This window comes from Zea mays, chromosome 2 (genome assembly GCF_902167145.1).
Source record: "Zea mays cultivar B73 chromosome 2, Zm-B73-REFERENCE-NAM-5.0, whole genome shotgun sequence".
Taxonomy (NCBI): Eukaryota; Viridiplantae; Streptophyta; class Magnoliopsida; order Poales; family Poaceae; genus Zea; species Zea mays.
The window spans coordinates 38651849-38668080 of NC_050097.1; the positions used below are offsets into that span (position 1 = coordinate 38651849).

At 40.8% G+C, this 16232-nt stretch overlaps 1 long non-coding RNA gene across 1 annotated transcript; it reads right to left on the reverse strand.

The window, feature by feature from the left end:
• Positions 1-183: 183 nt before the first annotated feature.
• Positions 184-1541, reverse strand: LOC111590870 (uncharacterized). Its single transcript, XR_002750006.2, has 3 exons — positions 1455-1541; positions 977-1026; positions 184-872 (listed from the first exon to the last, which is right to left on the reverse strand). It is a non-coding gene; the product is annotated as an uncharacterized lncRNA (long non-coding RNA).
• Between the last annotated feature and the right edge of the window lie 14691 nt (positions 1542-16232).

The following is a 16232-nucleotide window of genomic DNA, read 5'->3' on the forward strand; positions in this document are numbered from 1 at the left end:
CGAAGTTCATCCCTTAGTTTTTTCTTTTCTATTTTATTAAAAAAAATCAAACAAGTTCGCCACTGCTATGTATGTTTCATGTGATCATTAGGTTGTATAGTGAACTCTCTAGTAATCGGGGCCAGGCTAAAAAAAAGGCAGCATAGTACCAGGGATTAACAAGGACGCATGTTGCCAAAAAAAGAAAAAGAAATCGCAGATCACTACTACATCTCATCACAGTCCGTGTCGTTACACAGGAAATACATGTAGTGCTCCTCAAGCGAGGCAGTGCATCTTGCTCTCTTGTTAGATGAGAGCTGGACTCCCTAAACCTCTGGACACGCAGTTTGTTGTAGGCTTCCATGTTGAGATCCGAGGCCAGGAAGAGCTCGCCTCCACCTCGGCGACGCGTTCGGCCGAGGAGGAACGGCCTAGCAGCATCTTCTCTGCTGAAGTCGTCCTTGACGACGTGTGCTCCTTTTCGAGCCTCTTCATGAAGGATCTGATGACACCTGAATATGGTGGACTATGACCTCAACGTTCTCGTCCTTAACAAAAGCTAGGTCGCCTACCCCAGTAGCTAAAGGCACTCATGATTCTTGTAACCTATGAAATAGCTGTAGTGCTAATAGGTAACAACGGCTTACCCGAGTAAGGCCCTGTTCGTCTTGTGCCAATCTATAAGGATTGAGGGGGATTAAATCCTCTACAAGTCAAAATCCTCTCCAATTCTTTCCAATCCCCCTCAATCACTATGGTTTTGGGATCAAACGAACATGGCCTAAGGGCCTCAATTTCCCGTCTTAGCCAGGTTTGAAGCCAAATTTTCTTCCGGAGATATCTTTGTTGCTCCCAGTATTGCTGCACACCATAAATGTTGCTTGTGGTCTCTAGTTAATTCAGCAAGCATAAGTCTTACATAACAAGTGAGGCACATAGAATTCTGATGTAGCATACAGAAAGGTGAAAGGGGGAAAACAGATTGGCATAATACCTTTTATGTTATAGAATTATGACACCAACTCGTGTGCATCTGAAAGACGCCTGCACCAGGAGGAAAGGGGGATTAGTATACTTCTTCACATATGCAATAATAAGTTATAAGTTTGTGCATGCAGATAGCCTCCATCCAGCAACCAAATGAATGGTTGCTTGTGGATATGGGCTACAGGGTGCACATGTAATCACTGAAAGCAGCCGTTTCTCTCTACTCTGCTTTTTTGGTTGGTATACCAAAGTTACTTCTGCTATTGCCCAGTGAAGATTTTCTATTTATTTAATGAGCACAAGAGACATACAGAAGATTACCTTTTTAGTTAAAGTTCATGTAAATGCTTTCTTTTTCTAGAAGAATAGAGTCAGTCTCTTTGCAGGCTACTGGTTATGAAGGATAGCCTTTGCCTTGTTCATTTACTGAATACTCACAATCATGCATAACTAGAGGGAGAGAAAAAACAAGAGAGGACAGGTACCTCTTCCTAGGTTCCTGATTTATGTACCACCGCTCAAATGATTCGCCATCAAAAGCGTGTATGACGGATAGATTCTCAGTCTGCAAAACGCAAGAAGGTTACATCAGGTCAGGACTTCAGCCCTAAGTCTGAGGCGAAAACAGATGGTCAAATCACTCGACCAACTACTGGTAAAGAATTAAGGGTACCTAGACTTAAGCAACAAATGGCAAAGGTGTTCACTTCACTCGACCAACTACTAATGAAGAATTAAGGTTACCTAGACTTTAGCAACAAATGGCAAAGGTGAAACTAACACATCCCAAATTTGTAGTTATTGTTCACAACTCAGAATGTTAATTGACAACTTCTCCATTCTAATAAAATGACACCGGATTTTCAGAGGGTACTGGAACAATTTGCATTTCCACATGCTCTTAGTAATTGAACCATAGTTCATTCAAAAGAAATATCAATAATTGAACCACTTACATAGAGACCCACACGGTTTGACAAAGCATGCGCTTCGGGATGATAATAAAGCTGCTCAGAGTGAATATAAACTAGTGTTTGACGCGCGCCCTGCGCGCGCTGTTTTGTTAGCATCGTATCAAAATGTACTCGCTCTGTCCCCTCCTCTATTCAAATATAATGTTTGTTTTAGCCTTTTGTTTTTATCTATATTCAAATGATTGATAATTGATAATGAATCTAGACACATATATAAAACATGAATCCATTAACATCCTAAAACGAATACTATTTTAGGACGGGAGAGTATATATATAAAAGAAGGATGGTATATACAGCAGTAAATACAACAATGACATTTCTTTTCTTTTTTTTTACAAACAACCCGAAGATATGATTATATATATATTTTTGTCCCAGTTCGAAGTTGTACATCATCTAAAATATATAAGTTGTAATGATCTGTTATCTTCATGAACCAGGCAACCCTTGTATCTGTACACATGAAAATACACCACTGCGTCAAATGATACTCCCTCCGTTCTTAAATATGATGCCGTTGATTTTTTTAAACTTTGATCTCTCGTCTTTTTCAAAGTATTTATTCGAAAATGTAAATTTTCAAGTAATGTCCAAACAACGATAAAACAAATCATAACAAAATAAATGATAATTTACAATTTTTTAATAAAACAACTGGTTAAAGTTTTTTTAAAAAAGTCAATGGTGTCATATATTTAAGAACGGAGGTAGGACTATGTTGGAAACCAAAAAGGGCCTCGCGGACGGTCCGGCCCTGAGGCCGGACGGTCCGCGGTCCGGACTGTCCGCGGTGGTGGCGCTGACGGTCCGCGCGTGCGTAGAGACAGTTATGGTTCCTAGTTTCTCGTGATATTTGTTACCTAAAACCGCGGGATTAACTCGGAAAACCGTTTGAAGCGGATCCAGACCTCCCCTTTATATAGATGAAGGGCTACGACCGATTGAAACCCCCCAACAATCGATCAAATCAAGTCTATTTCTCGTTTTTACCTTACACATTAGGAGTAGTTCTAGTTTAGCCCTAATTTAGTATTCCAATCCTCAAATTCTCCGCTTCTCTTCGACTCTACGTCGATTAGAGGAGTCTAGGTCGGTCTATCGAGCCTAGACAACACCTAGGATCTATCCTCCCTGACGGGGTCCCTCCCGGGAGAGAGATCCAGGCGCCGCCGGCGACCTTCGCCGCCCCTGCGCACACGCGGACCGTCCGACCTATAGGCGCGGACCGTCCGACCGTCAGGCAGGGAGCCCAAGACCCTGTACTAGGTCGCGGACCTTCCGGCCCCTGACCGCGGACAAGAGACATACAGAATATTATCTTTTTAGTTAAAGTTCATGTAAATTCTTTCTTTTTTCTAGAAGAATAGAGTCAGTCTCTTTGCAGGCTATTGGTTACGAAGGATAGCCTTTGCCTTGTTCATTTACTGAATACTCACAATCATGCCTAACTAGAGGGAGAGAAAAACAAGAGAGGACAGGTACCTCTTCCTAGGTTCCTGATTTATGTACCACCGCTCAAATGATTCGCCATCAAAAGCGTGTATGACCAACTATTGGTAAAGAATTAAGGGTACCTAGACTTAAGCAACAAATGGCAAAGGTGAAACTAACACATCCCAAATTTGTAGTTATTGTTCAAACTCAGAATGTTAATTGACAGTTTCTCCATTCTAATAAAACGACACCAGACTTTCAGAGGGTACTGGAACAATTTGCATTTCCACATGCTCTTATTATTTGAACCATAGTTCATTCAAAAGAAATATCGATAATTGAACCACTTACATAGAGACCCACACGGTTTGACAAAGCATGCGCTTCAAGATGATAATAAAGCTGCTCAGAGTGAATAGTGTTTGACGCGCCCCCTGCGCGCGCTGTTTTGTTAGCATCGTATCAATATGTACTCGCTCTGTCCCCTCCTCTATTCAAATATAATGTTTGTTTTAGCTTTCTGTTTTTATCTATATTCAAATGATTGATAATTGATAACGAATCTAGACACATATAAAACATGAATCTATTAACATCCTAAAACGAATACTATTTTAGGACGGGAGAGTATATATAAAAAAGAAGGATGGTATATACAACAGTAAATACAACAATGACATTTCTTTTCTTTTTTTTTACAAACAAACCGAAGATATGATTATATATATAATTTTGTCCCAATTCGAAGTTGTACATCATCTAAAATATATAAGTTGCAATGATCTGTTATCTTCATGAACCATGTAGCCCTTGTATTTGTACACATAAAAACACACCACTGCGTCAAATGATACTCCCTCTGTTCTTAAATATGATGCCGTTGATTTTTTTTAAAACTTTGATTACTCGTCTTATTCAAAGTATTTATTCGAAAATGTAAATTTTCAAGTAATGTCCAAACAACGATAAAACAAATCATAACAAAATAAATGATAAATGATAATTTACAATTTTTTAATAAAACAACTGGTTAAAGTTTTCAAAAAAAAAAAATCAATGGTGTCATATAGTTAAGAACGGAGGTAGTACTAAATATGCAAATAACCCTTGTATTGTATCTATACTAAACATGCATCATCAAATGGTACTAAACTGTATCAAATGGTACTAAACATGCATCGTCACGACTAGCAGATGTCTCAAATAACCAAGTTCTGTTTTCCATCTCTCACATTGCTACCAACATAGTACTTTAACTACACACCGTTCTAAATTGTGTGAACAAAGCCCACTATACGGTTTGTCGCCATAAAATTCTAGCTCATATGTTACTCTCTCCTAAATTTTGTGATTCTGTATTACCGCCCGAAGGAATTAGGTTAAGAATATCAGTGGGCAAGGATAAACTAATGATGAAAAAAACCATAGGATGAATGCTATGCCGAACTCAAACAAGCCTAACTAAGTTTTTCTTTTAAAGTTGCAGCCACCTGCATTAGAATAGTAACCTATGAAATATTTATGCCTAAATTGAAATGGAATCTTAATTGCTTGTAGTATAAACAAATTCGATAGTTATGGCATCTGTGATACCTGAGTATCCATCAAATGGAACCTTATGATTCCTATCATGCCAAACCACCATTATATACAATCATCAGAACATATACACTGTTCTAGTAGAATAAGTTGAGATTAGTGTACCCTAAAATCTTAATGCATCTTCTTGTAGCAGCTTCTTTTGCTTTTTCGTCCTAGGAAAGAAATTAGTATGGCATTGATATAGACACTTGGACCAACTGTCTACAAAACAAATATTAGTTCGAGGATGTGTGCTTCCAATAATTTGTAGTTTTTTCTTTTTTAACTTACTATTGCTTATCCTCGGGTCTTGTCTGTTTTTCTTACCACTTCATGACTCACACAGCTAACAACGTGTCCAAATGAAACCTGATAAGCGAGCATCCAAATTTAATTGTTGGCGGTACCTTGGTTTTCCCCTGAACTTTGTTTTTTCCTCTTGCAGGGCAAAATCAGCCCACGTAACTATTAGAGAGGGTTCTGTTGAAAATGCAATGTCTATGGGACCTGGTAAAATGGATCCTAAATATAGTTGAAGAGGCGTGCAACATGATCTTTGTGCTCATTTAAGAATGTTGGGGCGTGAGGAATGCAGGTGGGAGTTTAGGAACTGGTTACTGAAGTATACATGAAGATGAAGCAAATAATTATTTGCTAGAAATCCGACATCAGGTAACAGTCCGTGGACATTAATATACACATCTATCTTGTTCCAAACTTTTTTTGTTGCTATCAAGTTAACATGGGGCCAGTCAGAAACTGGGCACATAATTGTTTTTTATCTTCACGCCACCTCCTCACGGTGCCATCTAGCTCTGGAAATGCAGAAAGAAGAAGCTCAAGGAGTTCAAACGCTAGTTGCTTCAAACAAACTGGGGACTATATTGTACGGAAGAAAAACCCAAATAGAAATGTAAGCTGGTGATCAAATTATTGATGCTGCTCTTCTTTTATTTCCTATTGTTTCTCAAATGCATGTTGCTTCCTATGTTCCATAGAAACAATTCAGACAACAAATCGTACATCCGTAGTGTTAGGAAAACATACGATAAATGGACACCAGAGCAAAATTTTGCAATAAATCTCCCCACGTAATTATCATGTGGTCCATGTGAATTCATACTCCTATCTATTACTTCCTCCATTCCAAATTATAAAACAATTTTAGTTTTCTAGAACCGTGAAGGAACTCCATGTATGCAACCTGGGTCAATTAATCTATGATAGGATAGCTGGTTCAGTTGGTCACCGAGGATCTGCTCTTGCATGACTGAGAATCTGATGCCGCCAAATGGGAGGGAGGGCTTTGGTGCTTAGGTAATAACAACTATACAAAAGATGAAATTTGTAGTGTCTACTGCAAGAGAAACTTGAGGGGCTACCAATACAGGTCCAGCTTCCACCATATTCAAACCCACACACTAGGGAACTCCATAAAAAGTAAATTAACAGACAATGTGGTCTCCAAGAATACTTACCCGAAGAAAGAATTATATATCCTAAGCACATTCTGCTTTCATAATCCTTTCGACCAACTAGACTCAGCAAAAAGGCAATGCGGAGGGAAGGGAGCTCTTCAGGAAGGGGATTGAGGAGGGGGTGACGTGAGAGCCGATAGGACAAAATCGTGGAGGTGGAACATTGCAACAGATGAGATGTTCATCATCATATAGCATCGACAACATATATCCATTCAATAGGTCCTTAAGACAGCTTCAAAAAAAGAGATGTGGTAGGTAACAGGTAATGAGGGTGCATCAAATCCTAGATAAACCTCATAATCAACCCTAAGTATTTGTGCAACAGAGCATCTTTCCTCAAGTAAATTTCATTGACATAATATTACTTTCTAACAAAACAACCATATTCCGATTATAACACCAGTCTTTAGTACTACAGGGTTGCTACAGATACCGAAAAAAGGGGAGATAAGGATTCCAAAACACTCGGAGGAAACATGTATATGGGGCCATATCCAATCAAGAAATACAAACAAACGTGGCATCACAAAGAAATTTTCTCTAGTAAGCAAGTAGGTACCATTATAACTTCGATGATCAGAGTAACTTCCATTTAGTTGACTTCTTGATCCAACCCATTTTCCATCAGATCTCCTATTTTCGTTCTACTCATCATTGTCATCCTGCAAAATGATGATCAATGAACACATAGTGAAATTCAAAGAGAATAACATGTTTTCAAAAATAAGGATCATTGCCATCCTGTAAGGGTATCCATTTCGTTGAGGATCATTGTCATCTTGTAAGGGTATCCATTTCATTGAGGATCTATTCCTTAAAAAATACTCACGATGAAGCCTACAGGTCAAGTAAAATATGTTAGAATATATTTAGTAGTTTAGATATATATAAGAATATGTACATGTGTAGATGAACGATTGACAAAATGGTCTAACAACATAATTTAACTTGAATTTATTTTTCATCATAGCCCAAAAGACGTGTATCAGTGGCATAATCAACTATATATATGTGCAGCCATTTATTCAACATATATTACAGGTCAAGTAAAATATATTAGAGTATATTCAGTAGTTTAGATATATAGGAACATGCACATGTGTAGACGCACGATTGACAAAATGGTTCGATAGCATAATTTAATATGAATTTATTTTCATCAGAACTCAAAAGTGTATATCAGTGCCATAATCAATCGTATGACACAACTTAATTTTTTAGTTCATTTTTTCGAGATATTGCTTTATGGAGAAGCTTAAAGTTGATCTTATTCATCCCAAGGATCGTTGGCAACATATTCATTACCGTAGTGTCAGTTTACTTTAGGAGAAATGGGAAAAGTGCCTCCAGAAGACAGTAACAATAACAGCTAAGGACAGTAAAAAAGTTAGAACTCTAGATTCTATGCAGCTCCCAGCCGCTGGTGGTGGCGTGTGGCCTCCACAGCAAAATCAAAATATCAGGTATAGACAATAAAAGAAATTTGGAGTTGTCCAGCTGCTCGAAGCCTGGTGGGACATGTTGGGGACTTGTTCTCAAATGCTATGAATTAAGAACAAGGCAACACAGAAAAGGTTAATGGTTAATGCCCTTCGTCCTTCGAAGCATTATTCCCCTCAGGATATAATGATCTTTAGACGAAGGTCATGAAGGATGTACCTTCATCATCATTGTATATATATATATATATTAATGAAAGAAGAAGCATATTAGACATGAGAAATAACATAAATGATCATATGACATTATTAATATTTCTTTATTATATCATTATGAATGAACGTGAACAATATTGAATTATATTTATACCTTCGGCTTGACATAAGGCAAAAATCCAAGCGTGACGTACGAGCAAATGCAGGTCAACGTGAACAGTACGGGAATATTGTTCATCTATTTATAGGCACAGGACGCAGCCTATGTAAAATTACATTTATGTCCTTCACATTTACTACTGTATTATGGACAACTCATCGAGGACTGGACGGCCTTTTCTCCTTCAAGTCGGTTCCTTTTTCCGCTGTTGAGCCGAAGCTATTCCGCCCGTAGCTTCGGAGCAGCATCATCCTTCGTTCTGACCATGCTTGTGTACGACTTTGATCTATATCCGAAGGTACCTGTTTACATGTTACACTTGGAAAACATTGTTAAACCACGTTTTTGAGGACCTTCGGAGGACGAAGGCCCCCAACAGTAGCCCCTCGCGGTATTAATTCGTTTGAGATAACGAATTTAGTCTGCGACCTGGACGAAGGCCTTAAACCGAAGGTCCGAAAAAACACCTTCCCTTTGCTAGAATAGCAACAGTCAATGACAGACGGGACCCTCCCACTCGGGGCGCGTCGGGCGTATAAATAAGAACTCACACTGGCCACATTTGGTATGCTATTTGCGCCGCTTGCTTTATTTGCTCAATTTTATAGCTCTTGCTCACCAACGTTTGCTTAGTTTTTCGAGTTCTTTCAGCTTCGTCTTGAAGAGCATGTTTTCGTTATTTCCGAATAAAAGATGTCTCAAGACAAGAAAGTTGTTGCTGAGACGAAGCTAACCGAAGAGGAAGCTCTTTGAACAGAAGAAGGCTGTGGATCCTTATATAGCTGGGTTTCTAGAATCAATGGCAAAATCAAATACAGAGAAGATTACAAAAGAAATGTTGGAGGGCTTGTCTGAGGATACTAGTGACAGTTATGATGCAGAGAGTGGGGGTGAAGATTCCGAAGATCGGCCGTGGAGGCCAAGCCATACAATTTTCGGGAACTCGACCATCAAGCAAAGTCACATTGAGAGCATGAGGGGAAGGTACTTTTGGGATTTATCTATTGTGAGGGCTGGCGAAAACAATAGCACTCCTGCGCCTGAGAAGGATGAAGTTGTGATCTTTCGAAGCTTTTTTAAAGCTGGGCTTCGGTTCCCACTGAGCAGGTTCGTGGTGGAAGTGTTGAAAACCTTCCAAATTTTCCTTCATCAAGTGACCCCCGAAGCCATATTGAGAACGGGAGTTTTCGTCTGGGCGGTAAGGAGCCAAGGGATAGAGCCAAGCGTAAAATGTTTCTGTAGCATGCATGAACTTATGTATGAGACGAAGGCTACGAGAAAGGAAAAGTATCACAACAACTTCGGTTGTTACGGATTTACCGCCCGTCCCAACTCAAGCTACCCAGTACCAACATTCAGGAAAAGATGGCCGGGAAATTGGATGGAGGAATGGTTCTATGTGAAAAACGACTTAGCAGAGAGAGAGAGAGAGAGGATATTAAGGAGGTCATTATGCGTCCCATATGGTCCCGCTTCGGCCTACGAAGGCCGAAGGTTGAAAACGATGAGGCCGCCGAAGCATGCCAGAAGGCCTTTGGTAATGTATGCTTCTTCATTGGTACAAGAGACCTAATTCAAGAACATATAGCGTTCAGAGTATGGCCTCTTGGAGAGAATTGGGAGATGACGAAGGAGTCTGTCACCGAGTTTGGCGAAGGTGACCTGGTTCGACTAAAATATACCTTCAGATAAATTTGATGAACCAAATGACGACTGGCTAAAATGTATTGAATCTATAAATGATGAATTGCTTGGGTCATATTCCAAAGCAGAAGATGATGCATTATCCACATCCTTCGGGGGCCGAGGAAAAAAAGATTGAATAGAGTTTTTGATGCCATTGGTTTTGTTTACCCTGATTACTGCTACCCGCTGCGGGGACGAGGAAGAAAGAGGAAAACCGCAGCTTCGGCCAAGACTGCTGCTTCGGCCACTCCAGATGAGCCCGCGCCGAAGAGCAGAAGGTTGAAAGTTCTCACCCACCGGCCACGCTATATCGAGCCGGCCGAGGTACCCGAGTTTGGTGGGGAAACTTCTTCAACTGCTAAACCAAAGGAGCCTATTCCTCCTACACAGAAAGCTGAGGATCCAGATACGATGCCGAAGGTATCTTCATCCGTGCTAGATGTGTCAAAAGTCGATAAAAATAAGGTGGAAGAACAAAAAATTGAAGGAACAGAAGTGTTAAGAATTTTAAGCCCTTCGACAGAAGTAACCATGCCGAAGGCTGGAAAAAGTCTTGTGGCAACTCCCAAAAGAAGAAGGATGGCAAATGTACTAGATGTGTTAGAATCAGTAAAGGCTTTAAGCTCTACTCCTTCAAAGAAAACCGCCGAGGTTTCAAAACTACAAGCCGAACCTGAATCAAAACTGGCTGAAACTGAAGCTGCAGCAAGCCAAGCTAGTTCCGAGGCTGGGCCTTCTAAGCTTGCCGAGAAAAAACCTTCGAAAACTGAAGACAAGACAACATAAGAAAAAACCTCAGAACAAACTTCGCCTAAAAAGATTGCTACTCCTGCTCCCGAAGCTTTGGAAGAGAGCATTGATTACATCATCCGCCATGCTTCAGGAAAGACACTTACTTCAGAAGAAAAACGAGAAGCCCAACATTATGCCCAAAGACTGAAATACCCGAAAGGGGCACTGGTGTTTAATGGCAGCGGAGAAGAAGACTTTTTATACTATCTCCCGGATAACAAAGAGATATTCGTCAGCCGGGAGATAGGAAGAAGCTTCGGATTTCCGAAACTAGAAGACGGCCTCTCCGTATTATCAAAGGATGAACTAGCTGTCAGTTTAGCATATAATAGTATAAAGGTACGAAAATCAATTCTTGTATTTGAAGACGAATTATTTTATTTATTTATACTTAATTCTGTTCTCCTCTTGCAGGGCTTGATCCTTAGCAATGCCCTCAGGGCTCAGGAAAATATCGAAGATGAAGGGTATAGAATGGCTCTGGACAACCTTCGCTCAGAGGTGATTGAGCTAAGAAACGAAGGCCTTGAAAAAGATAAAATATTAATTTCATTGATAAACAAAATAAAAGAAGACGAAGCTAATTCCAAAGTTCAAGCTGAAGCCCAGAAGAGTGAAATTGAAGATCTTCGGAAACAATTGGTTGAGGCCAAATTAAAATGCGTTGTCACTGAAGCTGATCGAGATGCCAGTGAGTACTGGAAAATTACTTTGAAAAGACAGTTGCAGAGCTTCGTGCATCAAAGGAAAGGTGTTTTGAAAAATCTGTGGAGTGCGTGAAAAAGATGAAGACTAGCTTCGCCAACGTGGGCGCCTACTCTAATGAAGACAATTTCATACGAGGTGACCCTGAGGGCGTTATTGAGTGGATCAGTTGTGAAGCCGAAGCTTTTGAGGAAATCCTAAGTGATCGTGGGGACGTCTGCGCCTTCTCTGGCGCGAGAGGAGTTGTCGCTGTCCTGGAGAAGGCGGGCTGTGAACATGTTAAAACCTTGGCCTAGGCCGAAAGTGCCTTCTCTATTGACGATACAAAAGACCCCCTCAGCCGAAGCAAGTCTAATAGGCGGAAATTTTTTTACTGATATCTGGGAAAATGGCGGCTGAAAGATGGCTCATGAAATAATGAAGAAGAGCGAAAAAGATATTCATGACGCTCGGGAAGCAACGAAAGAAGCTGAGAGAGCTGCGGAACTCGAAAGACGGATAGGTACTTCTTAATAGCTTTTAGCTTTGTTTATTTTCGTGACTTCGAGCTAAATGATGCTTTCTACTGCAGCTGAACTACCTCCTCCTCCGGAGCCGTTCGACCCATTGGCTGACCCAGAAACGAGGAAAGCAATAGAAGTCATCAATGTGGCCGAAGCCATTGTCGACGAAGTTGTTACCAAACTGCTTAACGAAGTCGCAGAGAAAGTTCTGAAGGAAGAATAGGAGTAATTGTAAAAATATTTTCTAGGGTGTTAATTTAACATTTGTTGAACTAAGTTTGTAATATTTGATGTTTATATTTCTCAGTGTAATATGTAAGTTATTTGTAGATCAACTCTTTGCGATGCATGAAATTTTATGTACATACCGTTTTTGAGCCGTTGGCGAAAAAACACCTTCCCTTCTTTTCATGCTTCGCAAAGAAGAATTTTTATCCTTCGTAAGATCATCCACTCTTCGTAAAAACGTCGATGCTTCGTAATCAATAGATCCCTTCTTCCATATCAGGATTGATGAAGCCGCAATTCTTAGCTTGCTTTTGTCTTAGCACCTTTTCATTTTTGTAAGGCAATCTCCGAAGGTTGGCTTTGTTTTTAATTGATGTCATTGGTGTGGTATGATGTATGATGAGATGCTATGTGATATGATGTGATGATATGATGCAAAGAATGATGCTAATGCTGAAGACACATACTCCCACTGAAGCACAATCTTTGCGTCCCCTTAGGAATGATCAAAATCTCTTTGCCGTTTATTTTTTTGGCTTCACCGCTTATTTTTCGGTGTAAGTTCTGCATCCCCTTAGGAACGTCTTTTAAACTTCTTCGCCTTCTATTTCGGTGGTATTTGGCTCTGCATTCCCTTTGGAACGACTTTTGAGCAGAAAACTTACACTGCGCTCCCTTGGGAACGACTTTTTGTAGCTTCGGCGAACTTACGCTGCGTTCCTTTGGAACAACTTTCTATAGCTTCGGTAAAGTTACAATGCGATTTTTAGCTCTGCATTCCCTTAGGAACAACTTTTGAGCTTCGGCAATTTGGGGCTTCGTAAATCTATGAAAAGATATATTTCTCAAGAACGAAGCTATTTGAAAATGACAAGAAGACTAGATTTACATTGATTGTTCTTTATTAAAAAAGAAAATGACAAGGAATATAAAAGTGCTTCAGAGGTAGGATATGTCTCAATAGATGTGTTTTGATTCTAGCACAGTACTGTTGACTGTGCGAGCTTCGGATTCCTCCCTGAGGTCTCACTGCTGATGGGTCTGATGGCTCCCTTCTGGCTGCTGACCTCGTGAATAGGTAGGTTGTAGTGGCGGCGGAGGTGGAAGTTGTGGCCAAGAAGCCTGTGGCTGACTAGCCGAAGCAACAGAGGCTGCAGAATGGTTGCCCATATATTCTGGTATGTAGGGTGAGTGACACGAAGCAGTATGCAGAACCTGCTTCGGTTGGCTTTGCCGAGCTTCGGCTTCTACGATCTCCTTCTGCTTTTGGATAGTAATTTGGCACATTCTTGTAGTATGGCCCTTGTCTTCTCCACAAAATAAGCAGTAGATCTTTCTAGGCTGGTCCCCATATCTTCCTCCGAAGCCCCTGGCACCTCTGCCTCTTGGAGCTGGCGGCCGGAAAGAGCTTTGTTGATACCCCGAAGATTGTGAAGTATACTGCGGCCTCTGCGGCTGACTTCCTCTGTCGTCACTCTGAGTGGAGTTGTGAATTGACCTGACATGCCTTGGGTAGATTCTTCCTCCTAAGCCCCTGGCCATCTCAGAGAACCTGTAAGCCTCCTCCCTTCTTTGGCGGAAGTCGTTGTCAGCCCGGATGTATTCATCCATCTTTTGAAGCAGCTTATCCAGAATCTGTGGAGGCTTTCTAGCAAAATACTGAGCAGTAGGTCCTGGACGAAGCCACTTGATCATGGCCTCAATGACAATTTCATTGGGCACTATAGGTGCTTGCGCTCTCAGACGCAAGAACCTTCGGACGTATGCCTGTAGATACTCCTCGTGGTCTTGCGTGCATTGAAACAAGGCCTGAGCTGTGACCGGCCTCGTCTGAAAACCTTGGAAACTTGTCAGTAGCATATCCTTGAGCTTCTGCCACGAAGTAATAGTCCATGGCCGAAGAGAAGAATACTATGTCTGGGCCACATTGCGAACTGCCATGACGAAGGACTTGGCCATAACAACTACATTGCCTCCATATGAAGATATAGTTGCTTCATAACTCATCAAAAACTGCTTCGGATCCGAATGCCCATCATACATAGGGAGTTGAGGTGGCTTGTATGATGGATGCCATGGGATAGCTTGCAGTTCTGCTGCCAAGGGAGAAGCAGCATCAAAGGTAAAGGTATCATGATTAAAATCATCATACCATCCATCCTCGTTGAATAGGCCTTCTTGATGAAACTCCCTGTGCTGGGGCCTTTGATCTTGTTCGTCTTGAGCAAGATGGTGTACTTCTTCAGTGGCTTCGTCGATCTGCCTTTGAAGATCAGCCAGTCGGGCCATCTTCTCCTTCTTCCTTTGTACTTGCTGATGGATTATCTCCATGTTTCTGATTTCTTGGTCCAACTCTTCCTCCTGGAGTGTTGGACTAGTGGCCTTCTTCTTCTGGCTTCGGGCCTCTCGGAGAGAAAGGGTCTCTTGATTTGGGTCTAGTGGCTATAGTGCGGCAGCCCCTGGCGCTGAAGTTTTCTTCGGCGGCATGACGAAGGTCGGTGCTTGCCGAAGGTGGTCGAAAAAAGGGTTCACCGGAGGTGGGCGCCAATGTTGGGGACTTGTTCTCAAATGCTATGAATTAAGAACAAGGCAACACATAAAAGGTTAATGGTTAATGCCCTTCGTCCTTTGAAGCATCATTCTCCTCAGGATATAATGATCTTCAGACAAAGGTCATGAAGGATGTACCTTTATCATCATAGTATATATATATATTAATGAAAGGAGAAGCATATGAGACATGAGAAATAACATAAATGATCATATGACATCATTAATATTTCTTTATTATATCATTATGAATGAACGTGAACAATATTGAATTATATTTATACCTTCGGCTTGACAGAAGACAAAAATCCAAGCGTGACGTACGAGCAAATGCAAGTCAACGTGAACAATACGAGAATACTGTTCATATATTTATAGGCACAGGGCGCAACCTATGTAAAATTACATTTATGTCCTTCACATTTACTACTGTATTATGGACAACTCATCGAGGACTGGATGGCCTTTTCCCCTTTAAGTCGGTTCCTTTTTCTGCTGTTGACTGAAGCTATTCCGCCCGTAGCTTTGGAGCAGCATCATCCTTCGTTCTGACCATGCTTGTGTACGACTTTGATCTATATCCGAAGGTACCTGTTTACATGTTACACTTGGAAAACATTGTTAAACCACATTTTTGAGGACCTTCGGAGGACGAAGGCCCCCAACATGGCAGCCATCATCTATAGAATAGCAGTAGATGATAATGATGACATAAGTGAAGCTGGATCAAATATAGATCTTGCAAATGACAACTTGTATGCTATTGTTTAGGTATAAAGTGGGGATTATCTTAGTGCTAAAAGGCATATAGGTTCTTATATATCAAATTTAATGGCTCAGGATAAACCTAAGTAAACTCTCACTAAAATACAACTCTTTGGAAAAAGAAGTGGAAGAAAAAATGCAATAGAAGGTAAAATGTTAAAAGAGAACTACAGTCAGCTTGTCAAAAGATACAATGTCTGCTCATTTAATATGCTATTCCAGAATCCAGATTGAATGTTTGTTTGTTTATTAATGAAATCACATGTATTCTTGCATAGCAAAGAATTAGAAAATTTTACACAAATGAACTAATACAACAAAAGGCACTCACAGTTCTTGATCCAGAAGTCCACCCCCTCTTGGCCTCATCCTCCCCGTTTCTACTGGCAACATGGCTAGTTTTTGCCTCGTTGTGCATCCTCTATCATACCACCTCTCGAAGAGATCCAGCTACCTAGTTACCCGTTGAAAGCTCTCTTGTGGGTTTTGGTGGTTTGGATGACAACCTAATTAAAGGACTAACAAGTGTGCTAAGTGTTGAACATGTGCTTAATGGAAAGCTAATAGGGTTCAACACAAGTGAACAAGTGTGATGGTCCAAAGACTGGATTATCTATAGATAATGGACATCACAAGTAAGATGGACATTGCTTAAGTGAGACTCGGTGTGCGTAACTCAGAGACAACCGATCAAGCCAAGGATGGAAGCAAGAAGAGCTTCGAGGTACCGAGTGCACGGGAGAAGG